The 19,319-nt window shown below is 43.1% G+C and overlaps 1 protein-coding gene and 1 pseudogene across 1 annotated transcript in view; both read left to right on the top strand.

The window, feature by feature from the left end:
* The window catches only part of Psd3 (pleckstrin and Sec7 domain containing 3), a 449,956-nt gene that overhangs the window by 132,451 nt on the left and 298,186 nt on the right, over positions 1-19,319 (top strand).
* On the top strand, positions 1,912-18,372 carry LOC114703133 (annotated as a pseudogene).

Here is a 19,319-nt window from a genome sequence, read left to right as displayed (position 1 = left end):
GTCCCCAGTCATCACCCCTCAGTGGTCTCACCCTGTGCCTCTGTACCAGTAGGCATATGACCTCATTATGGCCAGCATTAAAATCTTAGTACTTATGCCCAGGTTTGTGGTTATAATTTCAAGGAAGTCACTCTTTGCCATCCAAAGTAGCATTCCAGGAAGTCACTCTTTGCCATCCAAAGTAGCATTCCAGGATAGATTTTCTTGAATCTAATGAGTACATAAGGCTTTAAAGACGGTAAGGAGCATACCATACTGCTTTTCTTCCTCTTAAAGAGCTCCCTTTCCCTGAAACTGTATATGAGTTAGGACCACATATGATATGTGGATCTGCCTTGGCCAAGCATTAATTCGTGGAGGTCAAGATTTCTAGATTCTGTAGTGGGTGGGATCGGACAGTACTAGAAATAGTTGTTTAATATGCTCTGCACTTTAATGTGGTGAACATTCATTTGGTGTAAGAACAATGTGTTTCTAATTTTTTGTACTTAGGATATATTATATAAGCACTTCTGTGAAGGATCTTTAATAAAGGTTTTCCAAGACATAACTACCATACACACCAATGGAAGATTAGACTTTGGTTTTGATTTTGGAGATTTACTAAAAGCTGGTCGTGATGTTGAAATATCATCCCTCAGAAGGCAGAGCGAAGGTTCCTGAGTCGTGGTTCAATGCACGTGGATCCCTCTCAGCTCCTGCCTTGTTTGCAGGGTGATTGTCCCTTTAGGGACAAATTAGTGTCTCACTAACTTCAACAATCATGTAATTAATGGCAGCTAAGGTTTTGTTTTTCCTTTGCACTATATTTAAAAGATTATAATGATTCTTTTGAGTTTTACCTTTGGGCTGTTACATTGTTTATGAATTTTGTTTCAAGATAAAGGATTGTTGCAATCCATTTGCTATTTTTAAAAAGTTGAAACTTGCTTTTTAGACATCTCAGTTCTTAAAAAGGAATAAGTGGTATGGAATTTACCCGTGGAAGTTTTGAAAATGGTCACTGTGGCCTCCTAAGGAGCACTAATTCAGCAATTACTGAGGGAGCCCTGGGGGCTTTTGCACTTCAGAGAACACTTGGAAAGTACTGTTCTTCATATCAAGGTACACTGGAAGCACTGGATAAAGGCAGCTGCTTCCTTTTGTGGAAGTACTGCCCTGCCTAGGTCTTGCCTTGTTCTGCTTTCAAGCAGAAGTACTGTAGACACCTTGGATGCTTCTTATGCTTGTTAAAAACTCAGGTTCTTCTAAGTCTCTCCAGTAACTCCGATTCTGTATGCTACGGTAATGAACTCCGAAGATGTGCAGATCTAGGTAGTCTCACTGTGAAAAAGGAGAGGCCAGGCCCCTTTCTAAGGACATGAGAGCTAATGGTAAGGGATTTCTGAGATAAAGCGGAGTCATGGTAACTCCTGCTTCGTTGGATTTTCTCTATGAGTCCAATCACCGTGTTGGAGATGGTGTAACACACACCACTAGGAGATCGCCTGGCTCCTGTTACACCAGTTCAACTCTGAGAACTGTGACCTAAAAAGCTGGGCACATGTGCAGAGAAGTCACAGATTTATTGTAGGGTTATTTGGGAATCATTAGAAAAGGGCAGCTGCTAGAAAAAGGGGGTGGCAAGTCGATTTTAGAGAGGAGAATTAAGGAAATTGTAGCAATGGTAGTTTCAGGGTTCTCTTCAGCTGCCTGTTAGCAGATTAAAGAAAGTATTGGGGGGAGCTGGGTGTCCTCTCCAGCTGGTAGTGAGGTCTCAAGGATTGATGGTGGGAAGCAGACAAGGGTGCAGGCCAGCGTGGACCATCTTCTAGTTTAGGGGAGACCACATGGGTGGGGTTTTGAGGCTGGAGGAGTTGACGGTTAGTGAAATGGGAAGCCTGTGATGTTGCTGTAAGCCCAGGCATGAACATGGCGGGCACTCCCCGGCTCTCTGTTCTATTGGGATACCTTTATGGGGAGATGCTGGTATGTGGAAAACAGACCTTGGACAAATCATTTAGAGGCCTGGGCTTTCATTAGTGGCAGGTATCAGATCTCCTAAATGTCCTGTGTCATCTTGACACAAGCTAGTCATCAGAAGGAAGGAGTCTCAGTTGAGGAATGTTCCCATGAGATCCAGCTGTAAGGCATTTTCTCAATTAGTGATCAATAGGGGAGGGGTCCAGCCCATGGTGGGTGGTGCCATTCATTGGGCTGGTGGTCCGAGGCTCTATAAGAAAGCAGACTGAGCAAGCCAGGGGAAGCAAGCTAGTAAGCAGCACCCCTCCATGGCCTCTGCATCAACTCCTCCAGGTTCAAGCCCTGCTTGAGTTCCTGTTCTGACTTCCTCCAGTGATGGACTATGATCTGGAAGTACAAGCCAAATAAGCCCTTTCCTTCCCAACTTGCTTTTTTTTTTTTTTTGTCATAGTGTTTTGTCACCTCAGTGGAAAACCTTATCTTAGTGAGCATGCAGTGAATCATTACCTGTAGTTGCTAAACTGGAGAGAGATGAGTATACCATCTGGTTGGAGTAGCAGACAAGTACCATGATGGCTGTAACACAATAAGATTCCTGCGGAAATAAAGGCAGGGGCATGTGGCAGTCTTTTGAAGGCACATACTGGGTAGACTGGAAGGAGAGCATCCTCGATGAGGAGATTGTCTGGACCATGTTTCTGAGGATATGTTGGTAGGGGTGTTGGGAGGAAAACTGTTTTGACAGTGGCAGAAGCTGTGGTACTCTGCAAACATAGATTAAAGGAACAGTATCTTCAGAGGACAAATGATAAAAATTTGGGCAGGCAGAGACCAGTTTTATATATCATGCTAAAACTTTCTAACATGTGTTCTTATTGATTAAAAATGATAGGTTGCTTCTTTACATTATGTGTTTAGGAGACAGGTAAGAGGTCACTGTGAGATAAGCTGAGAAAGGTAAGTCTGGGGAAAGTGTGTTCCCACATGTGTTCATAGTAACAGATATCAAGAAGCTGTAACTAGAAGTGTTCTGGGGCCTCTCATGCAAAATACCTTTAAAGGATGGCTAGCACATGCCTCTTTGCCCTCCATATTCCCTCTTTTCTCTTTTTTGCTCCCAAGAATAGTCAAGAGCTGAAGCAAGCACACTGGTAGGTGGAAAATTCTCCAAATGATGGCAGATCAACAGGCTCAAAGTAGCCAGGACCACTCAAGTTCTGAATCATCTGTCTAATTTTCACAGAAAATATTTGCTTAGGCCAGTGTGTGTGTGTGTGTGTGTGTGTGTGTGTGTGTGTGTGTGTGTGTGTAATGCAGATGCAGAATCATCTGTCTAATTTTCATAGAAAATATTTTTCTTAGGCCAATGTGTGTGTGTGTGTGTGTGTGTGTGTGTGTGTGTGTGTGTGTGTGTGTGTAATGCAGATGAATGCAGATGCAGTATGTGTTTGTGCATGTGGGGCATGTATGTGCCAGAGTAGGTGAGTGGAGTTGAGGACAACTTTGTGGAGTTTGTTCTTTTTTCCACTTTTATGTGGGTTCTGAGAATCGAATTAAGGGATCAGGCTTGTGTGGCAAGTGCTTTTTTACCCCATACATCATCTTGCTGGTCCTTGACTTTTAAAACATTCTACGTATGAGATAATACAATATTGTTTTTCTTCTGTGACTGTCTTATTTTATTTAGCAAAATGTTCTTCATATTTATTTGTGTTGTTACAAATGACAGGATTTTTTTCTGAATAGTATTTCATTAGGTATTTATCTCACTTTTTCCCCCTCCATTTAATCCTCCAGAAATACTTAGGTTGTATCAGCATCTTGGATATTTTGAATAACAATACAAAAAACCCACAGGTGTTCTGTCCTTTGTGTATTTAGGAACAGGATTGATGGATTACGTGTTCATTCTATCTCTATGTTTGTAGGAGTCTCTATTCTATTTTCCATAATGTCTTACTACTCATTACACAGTGTGCATTCTTTTTCTTAATGCACACATTTGTTTTTGTAATGATTTCTAGCAGTATGAGTGCTATTGTTGACCTTCATTGTTCTCTTCCAGGTTGCCCGCAAATCCTTATAATACTCAGACGCTATATCACATCTTATGCGTGCAGCTTCTTGCTGTCTTAAATTAACCATATATCTATACCTGCACGGTTTGTACGTGCTTGTCTGGGTGCTGCAGTGTTCTGTCAGCTTCTGTTCAGAATTCTCCTCTCCTTGTCACCTACTTCTGCCTGGTCACTGCATCAGTGTTTATTTATATAGAGAAATATACACAAAAAATTAGTGTCTTAGTTGCTTTACTATTGCTGTGAAGAGACACCATGGCCAAGGCAGTGCATAGAAGGAAGAGTTGATTGGGAGCTTGCTCACGGTTTCAGAGGGTTGGAGTCCATGATGACTGTGGCGGGGAGCATGGCAGCAGGCAGGCAGGGGCGTTGCTGTAGCTGTAGCTGAGGACTTATCCTTTGATTCAGAGGCACTAGGCAGAGAGGGACACACTAGGAATTGTGTGGCCTTTTGAAACCTCCAAGCCTGTAGTGACACACCTTCCCCAACAAGGCCACTGCCCCTAACCCTTCCCAAACAGTTCTACCCACTGGGGAGAAAGTATTCAAACAGATGAGCTTATGGGGGCATTCTCATTCAAACTGCAGTTAGTGATACTGAGCATAGTTTCATGTACTTGTTGGCCATGTTTGTCCTTTTTAAGCTTTTGAGACACGTCTATTAGTATTCTCTGTCCATTTAAAAAAAAAAAGCCAAGTTATTTGTTTTCTTGGTATTGAGTTAAGATACATCATATTTATTAATTATCAGATGTTTGTTTTGCAAGTAGTTTCTCCCATTCTGTAAGTTCTTTATTCTGTTAACTGATATCTTTGCTGCACAACATTTGAATTTGCTGTGCAGACGGTTTTCACATCCACGTGGTCCTTGTTGTTTTTAATTTGAAGTAATTATTTTTTGAGAATTTTGTTTATGACTGCTGTCTTTAATTTTTATCCCTTCCTCTCCCCTTTTCAGTTCCTTCTGTTCTCCCTTTTAGTTTCATGCCTTTTTAAAATTATTATTGTACATATATACATATGCATATTACAAATGCAAAGTGCTGAGTCCCTTTGTTGCCCCTTCCCCTGTGAAGTGTGTGTGTTTGTGTGTGTTTGTGTGTGTGTGTGTGTGTGTGTGTGTTTGTGTGTGTGTGTGTGTGTGTGTGTAGGCTGACTATGTGGAATTGAATAATCTATCAGGGACTTGTCCCTGCAGAAAGGCTCTCCCCAGCTCATTTCTTAGCAGCCTTTTTTTTTTCTTTCTTTTATTTTGTCTGTGCTTTTGATGTCTCATACAAAAGTAAAGTAAAATAGCCTGTGCCAGTGCCAAGAAGCTATTTTTCTTGTGCTTTCTTCTAGTAGTTTTTAAAAGTTTTTGTTAAATATTTAAGACATTAGTTATTTGAGTTGAACCAAATATTTTTAATGATAATAGTCTTATATTAGATGTTTACTATCTTCTTGACAGACTAGGAGTATAATCTTCATCACCCTGGTCATCGACACTTGGGCCTTTGTTCCTGTGACAGGACAATAACTTCCTCTTTGAAGATAAAATTTTGGGTACCAGGCTGGCCTAGAACTCACAGAGATCTACCTGGCTCTGCTTTCCAAGTGCTTGGATTCAGGCATGTACCAATAGCCCTGGAACATACTATGTTTTTATGCAGTGTAGGGAGATATTTAAAGCAGGAGCCATCATAAAATGGCTTGAAATTTGGTGGGGCAGTTGGGTCCTGGCTGTCACTGATCACCACTTTCTCTCAACTTTTGCAGCAGACTGCAAGTGAGGATGGGGTTTGTGGTGGGATTGAAGCAGTCCTGGGCAGAATATAAAACTACATTAGGAGTCTTCTATTCCTTCTGGTATCATCTTTGACCTAGAGGCATGATGCATTGACCCACAGGCCTAAGCGATTGGTGAGGTTGTGATGCCGTTGCAATCTGATTAAAGAAATAGAAAATAGAAAAAAATGCAGCTATCCCTTCAAATATGAGAATTCTTCTTCCTAAGAGCTTAGAAATGTTTAGGAAGTAGTTTTGTTTCTGATTGTGTGGTTAAGTTCTCTGACTAGTTAGACAACACCCCCCCCTGGTGGGCAGTGCCTGTGATGCTCTTGGGTATCACTTCCCCAGTTGGCAGGGGCTGTTTCACTTTCTGGCCAGCAGATAGAGGGAGGGATAGAGGAAGGTAGAGAGTGGGTATCTTTTTTGTCTTCTGCTTAAAGTAATTTGGAGGCTTAGTAAAATTCCAGTTTTACCTTAGGACCATTAGGAAATCATGAAATAAAGATGTAGAACTTTCAGACTTTAAAAATACTCACATTTAAAAGATAAGAGACATCAAAGAACTCTGCTTCCTGTTAGACATTTTGGTGGGCCATCAAGAGAAACCAAGTGTGAGCTCAAGATGAACAAAGCAGTGTATGAGACAAGGGCCGGGATGGTGCTTGTTTTCTCAACTGTAATTTTTTTAAAAAAAAAAATTCTGAAGAAATACTTACAATTGAGCATTCAGAAATAGAGAGATTGATGTGGAAGTTTTTAAATTGGATGCTTGTTAACTGATAGTGTGTGTGTGTGTGTGTGTGTGTGTGTGTGTGTGTGTGTGTGTAATTTTGGGGTTCAATCTGCTTTCTCTCCTCCAATTAACTACTGACCTATATGCCTATACCCATATTTGTGTGTATTTATACCCACATATCTATACTTTGATCTCTGATATACACCTTTATAATTCTAAATAGCTATACATTTATCTCTACAAATCTTTAATCTGCATATTTATACATTTATCTCTGACATTTATCTTTATAATTCTAAATATATAAAATGCTATCTGGGAATCTGGGAAGCAAAGGTTAATTGCCCAGTTTTAGAGTTCCTATAAGATATACTCTTCTGCTACTTTTCACATTGTTCTTTAGCATTCAGAAGGATCTGATGCAGTAATCTCTATTTTGCAGATAAGGTGACTCAGACTCATCCTGGATAATTTACTACCTCAGGTCACATAGCAGCTAAGACCTGTTGCTGGCATGCCAATTCATTTGTACATTCAGAAGCTGAGTTTTCTCAGCAAATCCTGCAGCCTTACAGACAATATGACTTAAAACAATTCTTTAACTTAAGGTTTTCCTGTCTCCTTGAGGGTTAGGGAAGGAGGAGAGAGTATGAGTCTCTGCTTCCACCCCCAGTGAACCAAAGCTACTGCTTAAGTTCTATTTGTTTTACTTACTGAACTTCTGCAAAAAGTTTGAAGGAACATATTTTTTTTTTCTGCTAAGATAAAAACCAAAAACCTTTCTGGATATTGACTTACAGCCGCTTCTTTTATTTTTCTTTTGGAAGGGAAAGTATGTGTTTATAGCCCAAGACATCAGATTATTTAGTACAGATTGCATTCAGTTCTTAGCATTCCAAAGCTGATGACATGGCCATTAAGGGGGAAAACGAAAAGTCTTCATGGAGCATTCATTTCTGTCTCAAGAGGCCAAGGGGAATGCATTCTATGTTCCTTACAATTGGAGCACCTACCCGCCACTTTTTCTTGTATAACATTCAGGACTCCAGGTTAGAGCCCCTACAACCCAGCCGGACATTGTAATGTCAGAAGATGAAAGTGAAAAATATGCAAAACATTGATCTTGATTGCAAGTTACAATTTCAACTCTCAATGCTGTCAAGTAGAAATTTCTTAAAAACAAATACAAAATAACAATGAAGCAAGAACCAGCATCCATTTACCTACTGCTAAATAATCTCTCTCTGTAGCTGGAGTTTTCTCCAGTTCTGCTCTGGCCCGTGGACCCAAGTAAACACACAGAGGCTTATATTAATTAAAACTGTTTGGCCCTTAGCTCAGGCTAACTGTTGACTAGCTCTTACACTTAGATTAACCCATAATTCTTATTTATGTTTAGCTACATGGCTTGGTACCTTTTCCCAGTTCTGTCTTTACATCTTGCTTTTCATGGCGGCGGCTGGCAGCATCTCCAGACTCACTCTTCTACTTCCCAGAATTATCCTCTCTCTTTGTCCCACCTGTACTTCCTGCCTGGCTCCTGACCAATCAGCACTTTATTATTAACCCATCAGAGCAACACATTCACGGCATACAGATATCCACAGCATCTGTCTTTGTTACTCTTGCTGTCAGAGACTGAAGTACCTAGGGATCATTTATTAAGCTGCTGGTATTAATAAGAACAGGGCCATTAACGTACAGATAACCTTAATTTTACTATATGAGGAACTTAACAGTATTATTATTCATAAATGTTCCTGTTGTTTAAAATTGAACCTTGAGATATGATAGAGGTAGCATAATGTAAAACAGAACAAAATACCTTATCTTTTGAAAGACTGAGCCTTGCCCTAGAACCCAGGCTGATCTTGAGTTCCACTGTCTAGCTCAGGCTAGCCTTAAACTCACATCCTCTGCCTTAGTTTCCCAAGTGCTGGTATTATACACCTGTGAGTAGGAAAAATCAGTTTAATGTTTAACTTTTTGACAGTTAGTGACTAAATATTTCAAATTTGGGCCTTTTAGTTTTCCTTGAAAGAACTGCCATGGTGAACTTGGAGTTAATCATGGTTAAAATAAATAGAATTAAACATTGAGATCTATTTAAAACTTTTAATTACAGGAAAACGGCTAGAGACTCTTTTATGTGGTAACATGTTTTCCATAATTTGTTGGGAACTGAGATACATAGTTTGGATTTTTATATCTAGATAGTTTAAAAGAAAAGAAGGACCAGTAGGTTATTAAATAAAAATCCTAGCACCAGGGATGGGCTATCTTCCTATGAGTAGTTAGTTGGTCAGGGAGACCCCCAAGCCCCCAAAACGATACAGGTCATTGCTCCAGCTGTTCATTGCCCACCAGAACTAGATGACAAGATCCTGTTGCTGAAGACATCATATGCTTTGGTTTCAGAACAGAGAAATCAAGCTGGAATTGAGCTGGAAGCTTCCTCTCTGCTGTCTACATTTCACAGTGCCAAAGGAGGGTGCTATTCAGGTGGCTGGGGGAGAATTGTCATCAGTAATCTTCCTCAGCTGTGGGCTGTGAGTGCTACACTATCAGCTTGCTGGACAAGATGTGCCCAGTGGTACAATAATGACATGACTGTTAGGATAACTAACAATTTTCTAATTGGATTGAAGCTTTCTAGGGAGCAGGGAATTCACACCTAGTATTGTAAGCCCTGAAGTCAATAGCCAATAGCTGGGGAGGCCATGCACCCTAAGACTGTTTTTTTTTTTTTTTGCTAAGTGAATGTGTTGTCAAACTACCTTACTTAATATTTATATTTATGTCCATAGATTAGTGGTGCTGTATGCTTCGGTCACTGAAGCTTCTCTTTTGCAATGGGTGGCAGGTTCTGCAGAGACTCAGAACTGAGAACAAATAATCAGTGACTGCTCAGCCTTAACTGGGATGTCTTCATTATCTCAAGGCTCGGGACATCAGAAGAGGCAAACAGAATGTTATAGCCAGAGGAAGGAGAGAAATAGCATGGGCTTTTGTCCTTTGGGCGTGGCACAGCTCTTGTACTCTTAAACTCTGAATAGCTGTATCACCTGCATAATTTCTACAGGCAGTTAATGGTTGCTGAGGAGAGAGATTTTCTTTCCTGGCGTAACCAAGGTAAGTTGCCTAAGCTCCTATCTGGAGACCTAATTTCAACGTCATTGGGTCACAAAAGAAAGAAACCTAAAAGTAGAAGGGAGACTAGTGAAAAGAGAAAGGGAATCAGTGGGATCAGGAGGGGACTAAGAGAAGGTAGAAGGGGTGCATATGATCAAAATATGTTTAATGCATGTATGAAGATATCATCCGTTGTTTTGTATAAGCAATTGTCTTAGGGTTTCTGTTGCTGTGAAAAGACTCCATGACCACAGCAACTCTTATAAAGAAAATGTTTAATTGGGGGTGATTCGCTCACAGTTTCAGAAGTTTCATCTTTTATCATCATGACGGGGAGCATGACAGCATGCAGGCAGATGCGGTGCTGCAGTATTAACTGAGAGTCCTACATCTTGCAGGCAACAGGAAATTGAATGACACATAGGTGTTATCCTAACTAAGCATAGAAAACTTAAAAGGCCACCCCCTACAGTGACATAATTCCTCCATCAAGGCCATATCTACTCCAACAAAGCCACACTTCCTAACAGTACCACTCCCTATAAGATAATCCAGGCCAGTTACATTCAAACTACCACAGTATTACATGCTTATAAAAAACAGAAAGGGATCTTCAACACTTTTAATTAACTTATACAAATATTTTGAGTCTGCTGTTTATCTTGCATTGCTAATCTTGACTCATAAGGAGCTAATGAATTAACAAGCAGGACAACATTCATACTAGGAACCATTTAATAGGAAATGATACATAATTTAGTGTCAAATGATTGATACAAATCTCATGGAAGGGTGATTAATTCTGTGCTAAGAGCCCTTATACAAACAGAGAAGCTTCTGCAAGGTGAAGGAAAGTAAGTGCCAGCAGCATTCCATATCCTCAAATACAACTACAAGTGGTTGTATTGGAGATGAAGATCAACAGTGATCCTGGGGCTATGTGGTCAGCAACTGGATAGAGGAAGAGGGAGTGCAAGGGCCCTGGGGCATTGGGGGGGCTATGAGAGGGTGCTTTTTGTTCTTTGCTTGGAAGGGTAGGTGTCAAGTGGAGGACAAAAATGAGAAGAATGTGCTACTCTGGAGCAGATGAGAGTGAGTATAGGGTTATGTGGAGGACAGTCGAGTGCTGGCGCAGGTAGAGAGGTGAGGGAGTCAAGAATTGATCATTGAACTAAAGTGTCAAGTAAACAAGCAGTGGTGATCCAGGGAATGTGTGAGATCCACAGAAAACCTGTGCTGAGCCTTTTCACAGAGGCCTCCAGAGTGGTCCAGGAAGTGCTGAAGGAACTAGAAATCCTGAAGACTGGTTACATTCTCCCTCTCCTCTCCATGTCTTTGCTCTTCGCTATAAATTTCCCTTTTTCCATTGATTATAATTTTTAAAAATATTTTTATTTTGTTTCGTCTGCATGTATGTCTATGCACAATACGTGTGATTTGTCCTTGGAGTCTAGAAAAGGGTGTCAGATCTCCTGGAACTGGAGTTACACACTGTTACTAGCTACCATGTGGTTACTAGGATTCAAAACCTAGTCCTCTGGAAGAGCAGTCAGTGTTGAACCACTGAGCCATCTCTTCAGCCCTTGTTTATGTTTTTTGATACTAGAGTGTAATAGTTTGCGTCTAAAAAAAACTGCACATGCTTTTAATACAGTGAAATTTCTATAAGTGTCTTATATCAAAATGGAAATTTAATTTAGGCTGTGAGCAGATAATATGAGACCTTCTGAGGCATTTTTTTTTAGCTTTTTAAAAATAAGCCCTTTTATGCAAAATTTGTATAAATATTTGTGTGTATTATCTATAGGAGGAAGATTGAAAGGGTTTTCAGTGAGATTTCTCTTAGATCTAGGTAGCAGAAAACGGTTTAAGGATTAAGTTATATCTTCCTAGTCCTAGAAATCCAAAGTTAATCATTCCTCTAGGATGTTTACTATAAAATTACAAAATAGGTGTTTCAGAGTAGTTCCCATGAAAATATGATATTCCAGTTGATTTTAGAAGACCTCATGCTGGGAAGATCAAAAGGATTAGCCTATACTTTTTTTCTTTTGAAAAATGGTATAATTACTATGAAGAGAGCACTTTCTTTAATCTTTATAAACATGAAGAGGGTTAGAATTGTTTCATGCCTATATATCCATGGATGGCTGTGGATGGTAAGATGCTATGGTCATTATCTAGGATGTTACATAGACAGCCTAGGCCAGTGAGATAAAGGTCACTAAGCAAGACAACATAAAATCATGACAATGTAAGGGCCTCAGGTAAAAGTGCAGGCCACATGTATTAGGGCTCAGTAAAATGAGGGATACGATTTGTTATGGGGATGGGAAGAGTAGAGCATAGTTACATATAGGGGAATAACTTTGAGCAAAGATCTGGAAGTGACTATGTTGCTCACAGTTGACCATTGGAGAGGCAGCATTCTCTTTCTTTAACAGAATGGACCCTTCATCCTGGCATCCTGGCTTCTGGTACTGGCTATAAGTTACTGAGCCACTCTGTGCTCCCCCCCCACTCTCTTTTTTAATGCAGAAAGCCAGAAAGAATGCAGTAGTGAGAGTAATAAGTGAAAGAGTTAATGGTCCAGTCACTGAAGGGCTCTACTAATAAGGTCAAGCAGGAGCTGGCACGCTAGGTATGGCCCTTGGGCCAGTTTCTGTGGCCTTTGTAGGTACTGTCCTATTGGAGTGTAGTCTTGTATTAATCTGCTGTGGTTTATGGCTGCTTTTGCTACTTTGGCAGAGTTATTACTATGGAGACCCCAAAGCTTAAACTATTTTGAGATAGGGTTTTGTTCTGTAGCCCCTGTTGGCCTCCTGTAGTCCATGCTGGCTTAGAACTCATGGCAGGCTTCCTTCTGTTTTTCAAGTGCTTGGCTTATAGGCCTGTGCCAGTATGCCTGACAATTATCTGATCTTTTAAGGAGAAAGTGCTGATCCCTGAGTTAAAGAATTACAGATTTAACGTCAGTATGTGGGGAATCGGTTTCCAATCTCCATTTAGTTTTGCTCTGGGGAAGGGAGTCACAAAACTGGACAGTGGTGACAACATTGCCATCAGAAGTATGGTGCACAACACACACCGTACAAGCATACAGAAAATGACTGATTAGAAAGGATAGTGATACTTACCATGATTATTTTTTCTCTTTTCGTTTTTCCCTCAAGCAGAGTCTCACTATATAACTCTGTAGAACAGGCTGGCTGCGAATTCACAGAGATCCACCTGCCTCTGCCTTCCAAGTGCTGGGATTAAAGGCGTGCTCCCAGCTACAAGATGTAGAAAACTAGGCGCAGTGGAGGATATCAGTCGTCAGGTTTGTGGTTAAGAGCAGAAGTTAATTTCTAAGCAATACTCTGTGTTCTAGAGAAGTGTAAGAGCACAGATGCACGAGACATCAAGAAAATGACTGTAGTCATGGTGAAGACAAACCGGGAGACCTGAAGTATGAGCCTGGAGCAGCGCGCCTTCTCCCCGCCCTCCGGCCACTCCTGACCACCGCACCCCCTCTGCCGCCCCCCAGGGAGTAAAGGTTGCAGGGGATTGGGATCGGGAGCGAGCCAGCAGGTCAGTCCACCGAGAAAGGAGCGCGGAGGAACTGGGACCAGTCCGGAAGATTGCACCAGCAGCGGTGTACTGGTGCACCAAGAGCGCACAGGGGAGTGAGGAGCCAGGCCTCTGAGAGCCCCGACCCAGCATCCCGAGAGGCACCCCTGGCTCCTCCTCGGGCCTGTGGGGACATATCATACAGAGAGCTCTACAAGGGTCAGGATCCCTGACCCAGATGAAGTGTGGTGTTCTGATGAATTAACCAAGGAATACAAAGAGGGGGAATAAGAGTCTGCAGCTGACTGGAAGATGACACACAATTTGGGAATACTCAAATCATGTCCAAAGTAATAGTTGCGATTCTTATGGATCCAGATATCTTAGGAGAAAATGACCTTACGCACTCAGCCATCTCCATGAGCCTTCAGTTCTGCAAAACCTAAAGGTCCATTTCCTGGAGTCCAACCACATCTACACTTACTGTGGTATTGTGCTTCTTGCCATCAATCCATATGAGCAGCTGCCAATCTATGGACAAGGTGTCATCTATGCCTACAGTGGCCAAAATATGGGTGACATGGACCCCCATGTCTTTGCCGTGGCAGAAGAAGCCTATAAGCAGATGGCCAGAGATGAAGAGAACCAATCGATCATAGTCAGCCGAGAGTCTGGAGCAGGGAAGACTGTGTCAGCCAAGTATGCCATGTGCTATTTTGCCAGGGTTGGTGGCTCAGCCAGTGACATCAACATTGAAGAGAAGGTCCTGGCATCCAGTCCCATCATGGAGGCCATTGGGTAATGCCAAGACCACTTGCAACAACAATAGCAGCACTTTGGGAAGTTCATTGAGATTGTCTTTGATAAAAAGTACCACGTCATCAGGGCCAACATGAGGATGTACTTGCTGGAGAAGTCCAGCGTGGTCTTTCAGGCTGATGATGAGAGGAATTACCACATCTTTTACCAGCTCGGTGCAGTTGCCAGCCTTCCTGAATTTAAAGAACTTGCTCTAACATGTGCAGAGGACTTTTTCTACACATCCCGTGGAGGAAACATGACCATCGAGAGTGTCGATGAGGCAGAGGACTTTGAGAAGACTCGACAGGCCTCACACTTTTTGGAGTGCTGGAGTCTCATCAGATGAGCATCTTTAAGGTAATTCCTTCCATTTTGCACCTGGGAAGTGTGGAGATGCAGGCCGAGCGTGATGGGATTCCTGCAGCATACCGCCCCAGGACAAACACTTAGGCAACTTCTGCCGCCTGCTGGGAGTGGGGCACAGTCAGATGGAGCACTGGCTGTGCCGTCGCAAGCTGGTCACCACCTCAGCGACCTAGGTCAAGACCATGTCCCTGCAGCAGGTGGTCAACGCACGTGCTGCCCTGGCCAAGCACACCTGCGCCCAGGTGTTCTCCTGGATTGTGGAGCACATCAACAAGGCCCTGCACTTAACCAGCACTCCTTCCTCGGGGTCCTGGATATCTATGGGTTTGAGACCAAGAGTACCAGCTTCCAGAAGTTTTGTGTCAACTGTGCCAATGGACAGCTCCAGCAACAGTTCAATTGGTATATTGTTCAAGCTGGAGCAAGAAGAATACAGGACAGAGCAGGTCCCATGGACCTTGATTGGCTTTTATAATAACCAACCTTGCACAGACTTCATAGAAGCCAAGGTGTTGGATGAAGTGTGTAAGGTCCCCAAAAGAGCTGATCAAAACTGGGCCCAGAAGCTCTGTGAACAACACTTCAACAGCCAGCACTCCCAGAAACCACGCATGTCCAACACAGCCTTCATTGTCATCCATTTTGCAGACAAGGTAGAGTACCTTTCAGATGGTTTTCTGGAGAAAAATAGGGATATGGTATATGAAGAACTGATCAACATCCTGAAGGCCAGCAAGTTCCCACTTGTTCCGTGATGACAAGGACTCTGTTCCTGCCACCAACACAACTAAGAATTGATCATCTTCAAAGATCAACATTCGTTCTTCCAGATGCCCCATTAAGGTCTCCAACAAGGAGCACAAGAAATCCGTGGACTGCCAGTTCTGCACTTCCCTAAACCTGCTTATGGAGACCCTGAATACCACAACTCCACACTACATTCGATGCCTCAAGCCCAGTGGCGAAAATCTCCTCTTCCACTTTGACCGTGCAGCAGCTCAGGGCCTGCAGAGTATTGGAAACCATTAAGATCAGCGCAGCTGGCTACCCACCCAAGTGGACCTACCATGACTTCTTCAACTGGTATCAGGTGTGGATGAAGAAGAGCGAGCTTGCCAACACCGACAAGAAAAGTATCTGCAGGTTCGTCTTGGAGAGTCTCATCAAGGATCCAGACAATTTCCATTTGGCTGCACCAAGATCTTCTTCCGGGCAGGCCAGGTGGCTTACCTGGAGAAGCTTCAGGCAGATAAGTTCCAGGAAGCCACTATCATGATCCAGAAGACAGTCATGGGCTGGCTGCAGAAAGTAAAGTACTGTAGGCTGAGGGCAGTTACCTTAACCCTGCAGAGGCTCTACAGAGGACACCTGGCCCACAGGCTGGCTGAGCACCTGTGGAGAACCCATGCAGCCATAGTGTTCCAGAAGCAGTACCAGATACGGCGGGCCTGCCTGGCCTACCGGAGAGTCTGCTGGGCTGCAGACATCATACAGTCCTTCACTCGGGCCATGTTTGTGCGAAGAAACTACCTCCAGGTCCTCAAGGAGCACAAAGCCACCATCCAGAAGTGTGCCTGGGGCTGGGTGGCACGTAGACATTTCCAGCAGCAGTGGGATGCAGCATTATCATCCAGTGTGCCTTCCAGATGCTCAAGGCCAAGCAGGAGCTGAAGGCTCTCAAGATTGAGGCCTGTTCTACAGAACATATGAAACACCTCAATGTGGGCATGGAGAACAAAGTGGTCCAGCTACAGCAGAAGATTGATGACCCGGAACAAAGACTTCAGGACTCTATCAGAGCAGTTGTTTGCAGTTACCTCCACACATGCCATGGAGGTGGAGAAGCTGAAGAGGGAGCTGGCACTTTACCAGCAGAACCAGGAGGCTGATGCCAGCCTGCAGCTGCAGGAGGAGGTGCAGAGCCTGCACACTGAACTGCAGAAGGCCAAGTTGGAGTACAGGGTCCTAGAGGGTGTCCACAGCAGGGAGAATGGCGAGCTGAGAAAGTGAGTTGCAGACCTGGAACATGAAAATGCTCTTTCAAAGGACGAGAAAGAACACCTTAATAACCAGATCCTGGGCCAATCAAAATCTGAATCTTCCCAGAGTCTGTGGAGGAGAACCTCTTGATGAAGAAGGAGCCGGAGGAGGAGAGGGCCAGGTACCAGAACCTCCTGAAGGAATACTCCCGGCTGGAGCAGAGATATGAGAACCTCTGAGACGAGCAAACTTCGGACTACAGGAAGAACCCATCAAATCAAAGTAGCTTAGAATCTTATTCCCATTACCCCTCCATTTCCACTTCTGAGATTGGAGACACTGAGGATGCCCTTCAGCAGGTGGAGGAGATTGGTGTAGCAAAGGTAGCGATGGACATGACCGTCTTCCTGAAGCTGCAGAAGAGAGTGTGGGAACTTGAGCAGGAGAGGAAGGACCTGCAGGTGCAGCTAGAAAAGGAGCAGCAGGACAGCGAGAAAGTACAGATGGAACAACAAAACAATGGCTGCGATGTGGACCAGGATGCACATCTGGCCTACAACAGTCTGACGAGACAAGAGCTTGAGTCAGAGAACAAGAAGCTGAAGATTGACCTGAATGAGCTGAGGAAAGCTGTCCTGGCCAAGTTGTCCATGCAGGACAACTCCACTCACAGCTCCGCAGACAGCTGCAGTCTTCTACTGAATCAGCTCAAGCTGGCCAATGAGGAGCTGGAGGTCCACAGAGAGGAGGTGCTGATCCTCAGGACCCAGATCATGAACACTGACCAGCGCCGACTGGCTGGCAAGCACATGGAGCCGAATATCAATGCCAGAACAAGTTGGCCCAACAGTGAAAAACATGTGGACCAGGGAGATGCCATTGAGGCCTATCGTGGTGTCTGCCGGACAAACAGGTTGCTGGAGGCACAGCCGCAGGCCCAGAGCCTGGAGCATGAGAAGAGGTGGAATATCTCAAGGCCCGGGTGGAGGCCCTGAGAGAGGAGATGGACAAGCAGCAGCAGACCTTCTGCCAGACCCTGCTGCTCTCCCCACAGCCCAGGTAGAGTTTGGGGTCCAGCAGGAGATGACTCAACTCACCCATGAGAACCTGGATTTTAAAGAATTGGTAGAAAAGCAGGAAAAGAATGAGAGGAAGCTGAAAAAGCAGCTGGAGTACACGAGGAAGGCCTGGGATTTAGAAGCTGCCCAGGCATTGGCCCAGAGTGATGGGAGGCACCACGAACTCACAAGAGAGGTCACAGTCCAGAGAAAAGAGAAGGACTTCCAAGGCATGCTGGAGTACCACAGAGAGGACGAGGCCCTCCTCATCTGGAACCCGGTTACAGATCTGAAGCCCCAGATGCTGTCCGGCACTGTGTGTGCCCTGTCGGCCTGCATACATCCTCTACATGTGTATCAGGCATGCAGATTACACCAGCGATGACCTCAAGGTACACTCATTGCTGAGTTCCACCATCAATGGATTAAGAAAGTCCTCAAGAAACACCATGATGACTTTGAGATGACATTCCGGTTATCTGACACCTGCCGCTTCCTTCACAGTTTGAAGCAGTACGGTGGGGGTGAGGCCTTCATGACGCAGAGCACTCCAAAGCAGAATGAGCACCGTCTCAAGAACTTTGACCTCACTGAATATAGGCAGGTGCTAAGCGACCTTTCCATTCAGATCTATCAGCCCTTCATTAAAATTGCAGAGGGCTTCTTACAACCTATGATCGTTTCTGCCATGTTGGAAAATTCTCACTTTTTTTGGAAGTCAGTTGTTTGCACTTCCTCCTTACTCAGTTAATATCATTTCCTTCTTGGGTCTCTGAGGGAGCTGAAGATTAGATAGTTATAGTTTTCCTTGTTAACAAATTCAAAAAAGAAACTCACTAAAGAGGTGGAAAGTGTGTAAATTCAAAAACCTCAAAAGATAGTTTTCAGTTTAATACAAGTTAGGATGGAAAGTGATTTAGGTACATTTTGGACTCACCAAAATAGGATAAATAATGGAATATTTTCTCTGAATATGTCAAATGTTAATGGACTGACATTGTTAATGTAATTCTTGACTGTATATATTATATACACTTACTGTACTTATTGTATATTGGTTTTCTTATATTATAACCTTCTTTTATTATTTTAGACAAAAAAGGAAATGTGGTCATATATTGTGTACTCTAATAAAATTTGCCTGAAGATCAGAGGACAGAACAAGCCACTAGATTAAACATAGATGCCATGGACGTGTTGTCCACACTGTCCTCAAACTCACAGTGTTCTCCTAGTCTCTGAGTTCTGAAATTACACCAAGCTTGAAATCAAATTTTGCAATTAGTTTTTCAGTGTAATTAAAATAGTTAGTAACTGTGGGGCAAAGTGAGACACTTGCCTCACAAAGTTGATTTAAGATGAAAACTGACAGATATCCCATGTAACTATATGTTGCAGTCATGAAATGACATTCCAGTAAGTCTCTACACTGATACTACTAGTCATAATCATGACTCCACATGGTCGTCTTAGGTGTCCAGACCAGACTTTTCTCCTAAGCTTCGGTCTACCTCACTCTTCTATTGAGTGGGAACACTGGATCTAATGAGACTATGTCACAGAAAAAAAAAAAGAAAGAATAATCAATCATTAGTAAATTCAGAAGTACCTGTAAACCTGCTAAGCCAGATATCTGAGGTAGAGGTCTAAAGTTAGACTCTGATTTTAGAACCAGGAGAGAAAACAAGGTAACTGCAGACGAGTTGTATTATGTTGACTACCAGAGTGCATCAAGTCATATATAATAGGAATCCTACCAAATGGACCCAGAGCTCTCCAGACTCCATTTCCACATGTTTGGTGGTTGCAGTTAGACTTGCTCAGAAAAGAAGTATACTGAGAGCATTTAATAGAAGGGAAGTCCTGGGATATAGCCCAGACCTC

The sequence above is a fragment of the Peromyscus leucopus genome, chromosome 17 (genome assembly GCF_004664715.2).
Source record: "Peromyscus leucopus breed LL Stock chromosome 17, UCI_PerLeu_2.1, whole genome shotgun sequence".
NCBI classification, from domain to species: domain Eukaryota; kingdom Metazoa; phylum Chordata; class Mammalia; order Rodentia; family Cricetidae; genus Peromyscus; species Peromyscus leucopus.
This window is presented reverse-complemented; position numbering and strand designations above follow the sequence as displayed.